Consider the following 14,177-nt stretch of genomic DNA (forward strand, 5'->3'; position numbering starts at 1 on the left):
CCCATATTTATTGATGTGAACTCAGTCGTTACAGAACTTTCGGGAAATCCCCGAATACTTGTTATCGACTAATGAAAATACCTGCATAATATATATAGATAACCTATATAACCGCACTTAGCCTGACAAGTAATGAAATTCATTGGTTGGTGCGTGAACGGGAATTTCCCGTGCAGTATACCGCATGCGGGTCGTATCGACTAATGAAAATGCTTACAGCATGCGATCCCTACGGGATGTGGGAACGGAATTCTCCTACACCCCGAATGTGCTGTAACGACCAATGAAAAAGAGCCCTAATGATTGTCGTCATTTTACTTTTGAACTCAGGACATATGTATTTATAGTAACAGGCCGACGCGACGTCATAGCGTAGTGGGTCAGCGAATGACTAAATACGACGGTTGTTTAAATTTCATAAAATCAATAGAGACTTATAATATAACATATTATGATTTATAGAAATATTTATAGCTAATTACCTTCACTGATTTATTTATAACATTTCATTAATAAAAGCGCCGAAAATACCAAAACGAGTATGTAAAATTATTTTATTGATAATCAATGGACGTGGGCAATTAAGGTGAAATTGTGATGGCCACACCGAGCTGATACTGATTTGTCAAACACTGTCTGATTGATTTAATTTCTAGTGAAAGTTTATAATTTCATACGAGTTCTGAAAAGAGAACGGTTGACGTAACGTTGACGAAACTGAACTATAATATATTTAGAAGCTGTTTTTGTTAAGAAGCAAGGACTACGCCTAGGCATTCTTTCTAGATATTTGAAATTTAGTATATTCAACTTTAACATGAGTAAATAAAACTAAAAATTGCTTCGCATTAATAGTTTTTGAGATATAATGCTCTGTAAGGAGCGCCTGACCTAAAGGTCACTTGAGCCGGCTCATTATTTAGCCTTAAAAAGACAACCGTGTAACTTGTGCTGTGTGCTATCATAAAAACTTTGTATCATCTGTATATAGCGATACATAGGTAAATGTAAATTAAAAAAAAATATGATTTTATTTAATTCATTAAGTAATTAACACTACTCATACACAACTAAGCATTATTTGTAGAGTTTTGTCAAAAAAGTTAGTAGATATTTTATTTTATTTATAAAGAACCAGAAAGTTTTAGGATATCTAGAACACGCACCAGAATTATGCAGGTCTTTTGGAATGTATTACTCACGCCGATTTACAGGCAATTTGCATGCAAAACACGCATTGTTATTCTGTTGCACAATAACAAAGCCCCGAAATATTTGTCAATATTAGGTACAAACGTTTTGATTTGTTCTTCTGTCTTATTTAACAATTTTAATTTTAAATTTTATTATTCTACTTATGTTTTTGTTTTTTAATAATACAGATTAGTAAGTTCGTCTTATAGTATTCTTAATCAACATCCTTAAAATAAAAAATACAAGTACATTTCCAACTTTTTTAGCAATAGATTACTATTACTATTTAATTTTAATAGTATAATTATTTTATACTATTAAAATTAAATAGTAATACTTACACTTACACACTTACACTTATTTTATTAAGGTTCAAATATTTTGTAGAAATGGCTTTGACATACGTAAATAGGATGACACGAGGAGAATGACACCAGCAGCTATAAAAATATAAATTACATTCATAATTAATATTTAAAATGGCTCTTAAAATGGTCAAAATGAGTAAAGAATTTTAAAATTATATAAATATTTATAAAATGATTTTAAAATTTAATATATTATGTACATCTTGGAACAAGTTGTATCAAGGACATTTGATAGATAAATTCTTTTTCTTTTACATAATACATATGAATATAATATTGTATATTCATATATTTAATTAAATTAGAACGACATTCCTGTTTTTATTTTGGTAATATTATTTCATATAAATTGATAAGGTTTTAGAAGCCTCAATTAATTAGTCAGCTCAGCGGAGCTAAGGCGGATACATTTATAACACAGGCTCACGACATACTCGTACACACTGTAATACACGATCTCTACACTCGTACTGTAATGTTGATGCCTGCATTTTCGTGACTTGCCACCTGCCAACACGTAATTGATGTAGCGAAAACAGATCGATTCAATACCATGTATAGTGGCTTTGCCTTTCGTAAAATAGAACGGTATTGGATTTTGCAATGAACTCCAATTCATCTTATATAATAAAAAACCACAAATAGCTTCAAGAGATATGAGCATCCTTTTGCCAAGAATTGGTGCAAATAACTGTCATTACATCTGCTCTTATAATGTTTTACGTAATAATTTTTACATTTATTTTCGAGCTTTTTTTTGTGTTAGTGGCAAAGATAAATATTTTACTTAATGTATTACAATTTATATATATTTTTTATTGGTATGTATATTAATTTATTTAAGTTAGGTACTTTAATGATTTAAACAGATAAACAGCGACGATTTATTTTGAAAAAGTGGATTTTTATATTTAAACGGGTTTATGTGTGTTCAAATTCAATTCAAACATTTTTTATTTATTGCAAATTGAATTTACTTTTATTTTTTCGATAATAACATGAGGTAAGTAAACGACATGGATGATTAAGAAGAAAAAAAGAAAAGAGAAAAAAATATTCTAAATTGCAAATCTAATATAGTTTTATTTTTCGGAAAGTAACATTATGTAAGAGAGCGGCATGGGTGATAGTACCTATTTATTCATTTCACCCTAAAGTTCAACTTTAACTGACGTTAAATAAATAATAAATGTCAAGTAAAGGTTATTGTCATGCTTACAAAACCATTGCCGATAATAATAATAATAATAATAATAAAAGTCTTTATTGCACATTTACAAGAATTACTTACGATGAATGTATTAGGACATAAAATGCACAAAGGCGGCCTTATCACTAAAAGTGATCTCTTCCAGGCAACCAATCCAAGGATAGGATACATCTAAGAGTAAGGGCAAAATGTGGTGCAAAGCTTACGTAAACTTAATAAATATAAAACCTATACATACAATACATAATACATATAGATATACACATATATACATATATACATACATATATACATTCATACATACTATATTGCAAATAAATAAATACATCATTATTGTAAGGAAAGAAAATACTTAGTTAGACGACTTTTGAATATAAGTAGGGATTTGGAGTGACGAATGTCTGAAGGAATCATATTCCAGAGTTTTACCGCTTTCACAGAAAAGGATTCACCATAAAAGCGCGTGTGAGCAAATGGACACTTTAGTCGGTTGTCAGATCTTGATCGAAGTTGAAGTTGAGAGGATGTATCAGCGCCCAAGAAATGAAACCGGGATTTTAGATAAGAAGGACTGAAAGGATTATAGATGATAGAATAAAGGAGTGAGAGGATGTGCAAGTTGCGGCGGTGTCTAATAGTAAGCCATTTGAGTTTCGTACGGTATTCTGAGACGTGGTCAAACTTACGTAAGCTAAAAATAAATCTTATACACATATTTTGTAAACGTTCGAGCTTATTAAGCTGATCCTCCGTAACGTCTGGGTAACAGCTGTCTGCATAGTCCAAAATAGGAAGTACAAGGGCATGGGCTAATGATATTTTGGTCTTAATTGGTATAAAATGTTTCCAACGCTTCAATGAGCCGATTGTCGCAAAGGTTCTCCTACTAACTTCGGCAATTTGACCGGACCAGGAAAATGAATTATCAATTAGGAGACCAAGGTTCTTCACAGAATTACTGTATGTAAGAATAGAACTGTCAAAGCGAATAGGACGTAAAGCGCTATAATCGATTTTAGATAATTGTCCAGGAGTACCAATTAAAATAACTTGGGATTTCATAGGATTTATATGTAACCCATAGGATTTGCACCAGATACAAATTTTATTCAAATTAAAATTAAGTTTGACAATAGCTTCATCAATGTCACGAGGCAGAGCAGAAACGTAAACTTGTAAATCGTCTGCATACAAATGGAAAGAGGATGAGAGGGATTGGGTGATCGTATTAATAAATATGGAAAATAATAAAGGGGAGAGGACACTGCCTTGCGGCACACCAGCAGACAGGAGATGAAAGGAAGAAAATTCATTAAGGACACGTACACATTGATGACGATCATACAAGTAGCTACGAAACCACGTCACGACCTCGGAGGATATATTGATGGAACGCAAAACAGCCAATAAGAGTTCGAAATCAACCGTATTAAATGCATTACTAAAATCCAACAGAGCAAGAATGCTCAGTTGTTTGCTGTCTATATTGGAGCGAATATCATCACATACCTTGGTGAGAGCAGTAACTGTGCTATGACCTTTGCGAAAGCCAGACTGATACTCAGTGAGAACGTTATGCTTGTGAAGGTAGGCATATAGTTGGGAATGGACGATACGCTCCAATACCTTAGACAGGAAGGGTAAGATGGATATAGGGCGATAGTGGGAGAAGGATTCAGGCTTTTTAATTTTAGGGATTGGAAGTATATGAGCTTTACGCCAAGCACTAGGAAATTTGCCGGAGGATAAGGAGAAATTGAAAATATGGGAAAGTACAGGTAGAATAATATTGAGGGTTAAGAGAATCATTTTACGGTTGATTCCATCGCTCCCCGTGGCATCCGATTTAATTGAAAATATATGAAACTTGATGTTGCTATGATTAACAGGAGTGAAATGAAAAGAAGGATAACCAGGGACAGGTAGTGAAAGGAGATGGTTAAGAGAATTAAGTTTTTCCCTGCTATCCATTGGAGTAGCTGTAGCAAAAAATCCGTTCAGAGCGTCGAGATCAAGATTATGCGAGATGGTAGATGGTTGCCGGCCAATTCCAAGTGTCTGCAGAAATTTCCAGATCTTAGAAGGTTTACTGTTTTCAATTGAAGAGTGTATATACTGTCGCTGGGCATCTCTACATACTTTATTGCAGCGATTTCGGAGATGTTTATATTTAGTAAGATTAATGTCATTGGGGTTTAATTTGTACTTACATTTGGCTCGGTTTCGTTTCGACATAAGGGCTCTTATTTCATGGGTTAGCCAAGGGGCGGGAAGGTGTTTTAGCTTAATAGGACGGAAAGGGGCGTATTTATCAAAAAGTTCTGCCGATTGATGAGATCCGCACGCAAAAAGTTAACTAAACATAATATTGAAAAAGTAGAGCAAAACATCGCTATAGTGCCATTTTTGTCAAATGATTTTATTTTAAAATTAACATTTTAATTATTTTTTTGCACGATAATAGTAATAAAAAATTAATTAAACTGTCTAACTATTATATTTAATAAGAAATGTAAAGACATTTACTATGGTCACTTAATGTAAATTATAACCTGTTATATACTTTTTTATCCTATCCATACCTATATTATAAATTCGAAAGTAACTCTGTCTGTCTGTCTGTCTGTCTGTCTGTCTGTCTTTTCCGCAATCAGGGCCAAACCGCTAATTTAATTGTGATAAAATACTCATATAGAGATACTTGAGGGTCCCGGGATGAACATAGGATACTTTTTTTTTCTCATATTTGTAATATTTTCGTTATATACCAATATATTAAAATAATTAATTTGACAAGGAATTTATTCCGCCATGTTAATAACAATCGTCGCTACGCGTTGCTAAGCAACGGCTTGCAAAGTTTGCTGTTTTAAGAAAACGTCACCCACAGTGAGTTTGCTTAATGCATACATGGTGCGCGCCGATATAGATTTATACAAATCTCTTTATACAAATCATTAACAAAAATTAGATGATTTCTATAATTTGATATTCATCCTTATGAAAATAAATATAATAGTCACTTTTAGCATTTCATCTAGATGGAAATTATAGTTTACTGTATAACATTCTAATAAATAATTAAGATGTGACTGATTCCAAATGACCTAGCCTTCGGGCGGCATAATATGAGTATGACCGACGCGAACGGGCGGATGACTGATGATTTTGTAAATTTTTATAGATTTTCGAATTACTATTATTTTTTATGTAATTATTTGCTGCTTATAATTAATTTATCTCAGTTTGGTTATCTATACCGATGTTATACACTTAAAATATCGTAATTTTAATCATTTGAGATTTTATTTAATATTGTTCGCAAAAATTAATAATTATTTAATATAGAAAAATGTTTAGTACGCGCGCACAGCAAACTTTAGGTTTTTTTTTCTAATATTAAGAATTTCCTTTAGTTACTTTTACTTCTTTGGTTTGTTCATTTCGGTTACTCAGATATTTTTTCTAATAATAAATCTCCACTTATTATTATTTTTTAACTTATTTTAATGATTTAGGCTTATATTTTCGCGGGCGTAGCCGCGTCCGGGCCCACTACTATCTTATAAAACAAAGTCGCTTTTCGTGTCTGTCTGTTGTTTCTAACTCTTCTTCTTCTAAACCATCCAACGGATTTTGATGCAGTCTTCACCATTAAGTCGGGTGTTTTTCGTAGAAGGTTTATATATAGTTTATTATTTGTACATTCTTATGTAAATTAACATAAATACGATAAATGTGTATAAAGTCCTACCCGTTGAGACACTTTCGTGCATGCGCTGCTCTAATGGTAATTGTTACATGAAAAAAATGTACTGGAGTATTGTTCCTCTTAATAAGATCTACAAAAAAGTCCGCGAGAGCATATTCGTATCTTTTAAGAATAACGTGTAGTGATCATATTTCTGTCTAAAAATAATAATTTCAATATATTTTTTATTGTGAGGGATATTTTTCTATAATGGTATTAATCCTTATCCTTTAAAATACTTTATTAATTTTCTACGTTACACGAAGATAAAATTTGCTTTTTACAATATTTCGAAATTGCGAATAGTTTTACAGAAAAACGCATTTAATTGTTGACACATCCCGCCGTTGACACATCAGCTGTATGTTACTCAAGTTTCACTTATCCCTTACTCTCAGCATATAAATAAGTACATTAGTCGTTGGCCATTTAATGTAGACCAAAACTGTCTTTTACTGTTTTTCATTTTAATAAGTACTTTAGAAGTTGTAACAATATCAAAAAAATCCTTGCTGCGAAACGGCTCGCAACTCGCCATGCGTCCGCCGCGCCCGCCTGCCTTACACGCATCGGTGGTTCAGTGGTAGAATGCTCACCTGTCACGCGGGCGGCCCGGATTCGATTCCCGGCCGATCATTCTATTTAATTTTCCTCACAGGCACACGTAGTACTTGCTTTTCATCAGGGACAGAATACCCTCTTCAGCATTAACCACAAGCTCGAAAAAAAAAACCCGGCTGCCTCTATAGCAACGAAGATTTAGTTAGATGCGTTTGCACGTATTGGATAATTGGAGTTGAATGTATTATTTAAGCGCGATATATTTGGTTTCAGTAGGTAGGTTTTTGTTTATAATTCTTCCGTTTAAAAATAGTCATTTAACTATCTAAAAATAGTCATTTAAATATATTTTTATAAGTACTTGAAAAGATTAGTAGCACAGATTTAAAATTACGGTACCTACTAAAAAATCCTTGCTGTGTAAAACAATTGGAAAATCCTTATTGAAACTACGAAAATGCGGGTTGCATTAGGGTTTAATTAATTTTCACATTATCTTAAGTGCTTTGCAAACATACATTATATGAATAATCCAGTAGTAAAAGCGGGCGAAGCCGCAAGAGGGTCGCTAGTTAGAGTATAAAAATAACAAAGATTCGAGAGCAGACATTCTGGTTTATACAAGAAATATAATGCAAATTTTTCCAGATGATGTTTTAGTTTAAGCGTACAAAAGTTATATCAACATAGACATTAAATAAAGCATTAACTTAACAACTTATGTGGGCGAAACAAACCGGAAGAACATAAAAGCGTAACTTGTACCAGATGAGCTATATTGCCGTAGAAGTTCCTATTACATAAATCCTATATATTAATTGGATTCTAGTCCACCAAGTGACTTTTGACATTGTCGTCCATTATTAAAACTATGTTACGTATTCATGGCATGCGAAGCTTTATCTAAATGTGAGTCAACCAATTTTATTTATGGTATTTTATGTAAGGTATCATAATGGGTATTGCTTCTAGATGTATTGGTAAGATTTATTTAAAATTAGGTACTAATAGATTTATAACTACTCAAGATCAGTGACTTTGCTTGCGAATTCTTAATAAAATAGGTAATATGTGTTTTTACATAAGAAACGATCGAACCTTTCCTGATTATTATTTCAGCTTTACACTGTATTCTGCACACAGCAGAGTAGTCATAGGGAACCTAATGTTAAACACTCTATTCCCCACTTTCTTTTCTATTCTATTTCTATTCTTTTTTTCTCTCACGATTTCTAGAGGTTTTGCGTGTTAAGTGACAGACTCGCGCCGTGCTTCGCCGTACACCAGAGCGTAGAAGTGGAAATATAAACGTAAATAAATATTTAAGATCCTCGAATAGGAATCGAACCCACAACCATCGCTTACAGTCACATCCTTGTGCCGCTGCGTCACGACGGCCTCAACGCCTGATTATTATTTTATTATCGTTATTTGTGCAAATATTAATATCGACCTATCAATCTAACGAAAAGTGTTCGTTTATGGGGAACGAATTATATTATAAATTTAAACTAGTGACCTTTCAACTTTTAAGCAAAAAACTCATGGACATATTGCATTTATAATTCCGTAAACTATATGATGTGTATCGGAATTTAGTTATGGTTAATGTTTCTTTCCAGTTAGGCAACGTTTCAGAACCAGTTTTCACAGTCCACTCTTAATAAATGGATGCGCCGCAGTGATATACGATCTCGTAAGATTAATTGGCGTGAAACATGATTACGCGTCTGTGCGTTTGTCTAAGCGAGGTAACAGTTTATCATTTTAAGAAGTTATGTAACTATCGTATTAAGTTTCAATTTTTTTCTTTATTTACTTAAGCAAGTACCTATCTACGGTTTAGAGGTTGATTTCTCTGTGGTAACTGAAGTAACATTGTAATATTATTGTAAAAATTGAAAATATTTATTAAATTTGAACGCACTGGAGAAATCCCAATGCGTTAAAATTTCCCCCGCCTCGTAGAGTCTAAAGGTTCTAGCCAATGAAGCTAGCTAATAAATAAATGACCGTTTTTATTGCACCACTATATGTTTATTCCTTTTATTTTATTTTACATTTTTTTTGTTAGCATCTCTGTGTTCAGTAGTTTAAGATCGTTATTACTTATAGATTTAACAAGAGAGAATGTTTAGAGAATGCTACGTATGCTTCTTACCCACTCAATATTTCGTAATAGTTTAAAGTTATATATGAATATAGGATATAGTTATATCCATTAAATTTTGAACCGACGTCTCAAAATTCAATTAATGTTTTGAAATTTTAGTTAAAAAAAATTTAGTACCTGACTTAATTATAACTTAAATAAAAAAAACAAATGTGTCTTATCTTCCATTTAGATACAACGGTGTATATAAATGGACGATAAGGTGGAAATGGACGTCTAAAAATAAAAACTATACTTATACCTATTCTAAATGAAAGTTGAGTAATCAGATCGTTGACTTATTTTATTAACGTTAACTGCGAACTGATAAAGAATATAATACGGTACCTAGTGCGTATAAACAAAAAACAATGCTATTAAGAGAATATAATAAAGTTAAAAGTTAAAGTTAACAGTAAAAATTCGCAAAATTATAGATTTTTAAGTTTTTTTTAAATATTTTTACAGTTCGATTCTATACAATACATTATTACGTTATTCTTAGCATGCATGTAAACCGTTAGGACTAAATGAATGAATAGTTCACTTGCTTTATTCCAGTGTTACATGCACCTACAATAGACGCGATGTAAACTTGTGATTAATTTAGATAGTTTCCATTGTACATACGTCAACGTCAGAAATAGATGTTGAGTACCGACATGATGCAGTAAGTCCTGCACCGGCTGCACCATTGGGTAATGCACACGGATTTCTGAGAATAGAAATAGATGGAGAAATCTCGCAATTCCGCTTTTAATTGGAAAAGACGGCTCATGACCACGACCACTTCGACAGGAACGTACGACTAAGAAGAAGAAGAAGACTGACTAAGAACCAAAACGACAACGTTATATTAATATTTTCTAATTTTATTAATGTATATGTGACGTGTGAGTCGGAATCGATCTCATCAATCATTGCTTAAGTTTCCCAATTTCATTTACCTAATAGATAAAACATTGATAAATGGTGTTAATACAAAGAAAAATAGAAAGAAAATAATTAAGATGAAATTGTTAATTGGTAAATTATAATATTTTGTAATCATTAAATTGAATGAAGTAAGAAACACATACCAACACAATGAGCATGTATTATTAAATTTTCAACGTAATTTGGTGTATGATTCTTGTTATTCATTTATATATTATGTAAACAAAAACAAAAAAACAAAATGACTGATAATTGACTTGTGTTGATGTTGGCAAAACCTGTCGCATATTTCAACATCGTAAAAATATATAATTGAGGAGATCCGGTGCAGTGGACACGTCTCGCGCCACAATTATGGGAACTGGAACAGTCTTCGTCTTTGCTCAAGGAAATGCGCATTATGATACATACTTTGCAATTAACCAAAGTAATTATGATGTTACATTTTTCTAACAAAATTTTTAACAATTATACAAAAATATTTGTAAAAAATAAATATAAATATTTGTAAATTTGCCAAAATAACGAATATAATTATTTACATTAAATATACAAACATAAAATATGATATTTTAAATATTTAAAACTCTATTCGTAAACTTAATTGCAAAAGGTTTTATGTTATCTGTGGCATTCGATTAAAGGCTGCTTAAATAATTCAAATAGGTATATGAGCTATTAGCTTAATTAATAACAGCTGTAGTTTCTGATAATAATAAGTATAATATAGGTGTTAGAAATATAATTGTATAAGTATGTGTTTAACAGTAAAATAAATTTACAATTTTAATACATCCTAATAAATATTATTATTAAGGCAGCTGGGTAAATATTTAAATAATTTAAATACATACGTTTGCAAATTCAACGATTACAAATCGTTTGAACGGACTATGTGAAAAAGCAATTTAACATCCTGAGTCTTCTAGGCATAATGGGTTGCGTAAAAGATTTTCTCAGGGTTCGGTGCTCGACAATGTGGTGGTGTAACGGAGTGTCGTCTGGCAGTCGCACGCGCAGCCCCATACTAGCAACTCATGCGAATTCCTCGCTGATTACACAGCAGATTTTGATGTGCTTCTTGCCGAAAGACTGGCGCGAAGTTAAAGACTTTAAGCGTAAAATCCAATTTGAAAGGACTGTGGTGTTGTGAAGTGCTTGATTGGTTTGCGATGTGGCTTGTTTGTTTTAATATTATGCTAGAAGTTAAATGATACTGGTTGCAATTTTTTATTACGTTAATGTCTTTGTCGTCGATTAGGTATTTTCTGATTCCGTGAATAAATAATCTAAATTAAATCCGAAACATATTTTTAAAGAACTGCATCTCATTTCCAAAAATGGACATGAGATTTTGCACAGATAAATAATATAATAATAAAAACACACTGTTGAGATGTAGTCATAAAAAGCAAGTATTTAATGTAACACTCTTTTGAGATGTCTCAGCGAAATAAACTCAGCAATAAAATCATTATTACCCTGGATTAAATATTTTTTTCGATGATTGTATTTTTCAAAAGTCATGCTTTTAAATTAATTGTACTGTATTTTTTTATTATATAAGAATATTTTTCCTTGTGAAATTTTTGGGATTATGATTCTGCATTAAAATAAATTACTATATACTAATAAATAAAACGTTATACTTTCATTTGTGAAAGTTCACGTAACTGTCATTGTCTGATGATTTTCTCTAAAAGGTCTATAATCACTAACGGGCCTATAGTATTACAGTTCAATGCTGTAATAATTTCCTGAATAGTAATTAACCGCAAAATCGCAACTTTAACTTAGCTTATTTCAATGGCTAACCAAACAATATTTAAGTTAATAAATAACTAAATATTTCGGTAACTAACGGCTTTACTTACTTTTAAAGAAGTATTATTCAACCATGGCGAAATAACTCGAATCTTCTGCGATCAACCTTTTACCTATGAACAACATTGTTCTTATCCTTTTACGATCTGACAAGTATCAAAATTTAATCAAACCTAAATAGTAAGTAAGTAATACTGGTAACATTTGCGAGTGGTCATCGACTCTATCTAAAAGGGCACTCGCCGTATAGTGTATTCCGAGGAACTGTCGATCTTGGTACCTTTAACCTATTGCTTCTTAATTCGGTGGGAAAATTCTAATATTCTTATGAACCTATATAAATGATATTTTAGCTGTATCAAAGCTATATTTTATGGGAAATTATATTTATTTTAAAGTTATTAAGATATGTTGTTGATATAATAAAAATGATAATTATACATTTGATAAAACAATGTTACGCATCTTTAACCTTATTTAAAATTCAATATATATTTAACTAATAAAATTACAATAAATTAAAATTTAATAGATTTCGACATACTCGACGATCACGGCCTTACGGTGTCCCACTATTCAGTATTTAAATAAAGTCATAAAGGTGCTATTAATTTATACAGACAGAAGATAACATCTGTGAACGCACATACAGTTAAGTATGTAAGTTATTTAATCTTAACTGTGCAAATGGTGTGAGTACAGAAACCATTTTGATACGATAGAATGAGCAGGTGAACTACTTATTAAAATGATCCTTGGCTTATATAAAAATTATTTGCTGACTATTAGGTTAGATTATTATAAATTCACAATATATTATTAATTAAAATAGCACAAATTTTCTAAATAACAGTCAATTTAAAAGCCATCGACTAATATAATTGTGTATCTAACTGGTGGTTTACGCGACGACCGCGGTGCTCGTTCGCGTGTAACGATGTTTGCTGGTTATCGGCACTCGTAAACGTAGTGGACCGTCAAACTGAATCTAGATTGTAGAGCTAATTTAATTATACTTAGTATATTATATTTGTTTACTATTTTTACTTACCTAGTCCTACTTACATATTGTTATAAAAGCCGATTTCAACAGCATGAAGTTATGTATTATTTACCTGCATTAATAAAGTTTAATTAATAATAAGTATTCTAAATATTGCTTCTCAACTTTAAATATGCTATGAAGAGAATTCATTTGAAAGAGTATTATTTTATAGTGATTTAAATTTATCACATACCTTGTACGTACATACTATATGAAACAGTTAGATGTTTTATCCATCCATAGAAAATATTTTAATTTTTATAGATAAATATTTTTTTCGCAATACTAAGTATTCTTTGGTTGTGATTTTTCTTTTGTCTAAAAATAAAATGTTTTTAAATAAACTAAAGTAGTAATTTATGATTGCTTTCATACTATTTCGTTACATACCTACTATTTAAATATAATAAAAGTCATTATCTGTAATACAATAACATAGTAAATAAATATATTTATCATTTTAAATTAAAAAAATACGGTTCATTAAAACTAAAAGCGGCGTCTTTGATAGCTACTAATAATGATTGAGCAACAATAGATGGTCTTCTTAGGTACATGGTATGACGCTGAAGGTGCAGTCAAATAATCATACCCTATAGAGCTTGCCAAATAATAGTGCCTACACAGAACACATAGATCAAGGACGGCGTTTGTTATTCCACAGTACAGTACAAATGGTTACACGAATTATTCGAATATGGTTTCACAATTACATCAGCAAAGATTAAAATAAATGTTCTCGTATATATATATATGTATGTTCAGAAACATCTTGTTGGTCTGTTAGTCTCATAGTTAGTGCATTTGGTCTCTAAGCTGGCTACATAATTGTTCGATTTTTGAATATCTTAATCGCGGCATTGTCATTTTATTTTAAATAAAAGCGTAGTAAATAATAATATATTATAAATGTTTACAAAATTATTTAAAAAATGCAAATGAAATGAATAAATTATGCTACATTTTATTCTATTAAAATATTTATGTTAATTTCAAAACTTAATAATGTGTCTATCCAAACTACGGGACATTTTTGTTTGTTTATTTCAAATCAAATAATGTCCATTAAATTTATGCGCAATGACATAGAAGACTATTCTAAATAAGAATATACAATGTGTTCAGCGATTATTACG

General features: G+C 31.3%; 1 protein-coding gene across 6 annotated transcripts in view; it reads left to right on the forward strand.

Annotated features, from left to right (window-relative positions):
* The window catches only part of LOC146535535 (uncharacterized), a 55,575-nt gene that overhangs the window by 26,487 nt on the left and 14,911 nt on the right, over positions 1-14,177 (forward strand). For 2 of the 6 annotated variants that reach the window (XM_085190899.1, XM_085190904.1), the window contains exon 1: positions 11,181-11,353. The exons of 1 other annotated variant lie outside the window; for it this stretch is intronic. The gene's annotated coding sequence lies outside the window, so the exon portion shown is untranslated. Of the gene's footprint in view, positions 1-11,176; positions 11,354-14,177 lie in introns of those variants that run through there. 3 more of the 6 variants (XM_085190902.1, XM_085190900.1, XM_085190901.1) reach the window with 3 other exon arrangements.

The sequence above is a fragment of the Heliconius melpomene genome, chromosome 10 (assembly GCF_056956725.1).
Source record: "Heliconius melpomene rosina isolate 202511_hmr_F chromosome 10, ASM5695672v1, whole genome shotgun sequence".
NCBI lineage: Eukaryota > Metazoa > Arthropoda > Insecta > Lepidoptera > Nymphalidae > Heliconius > Heliconius melpomene.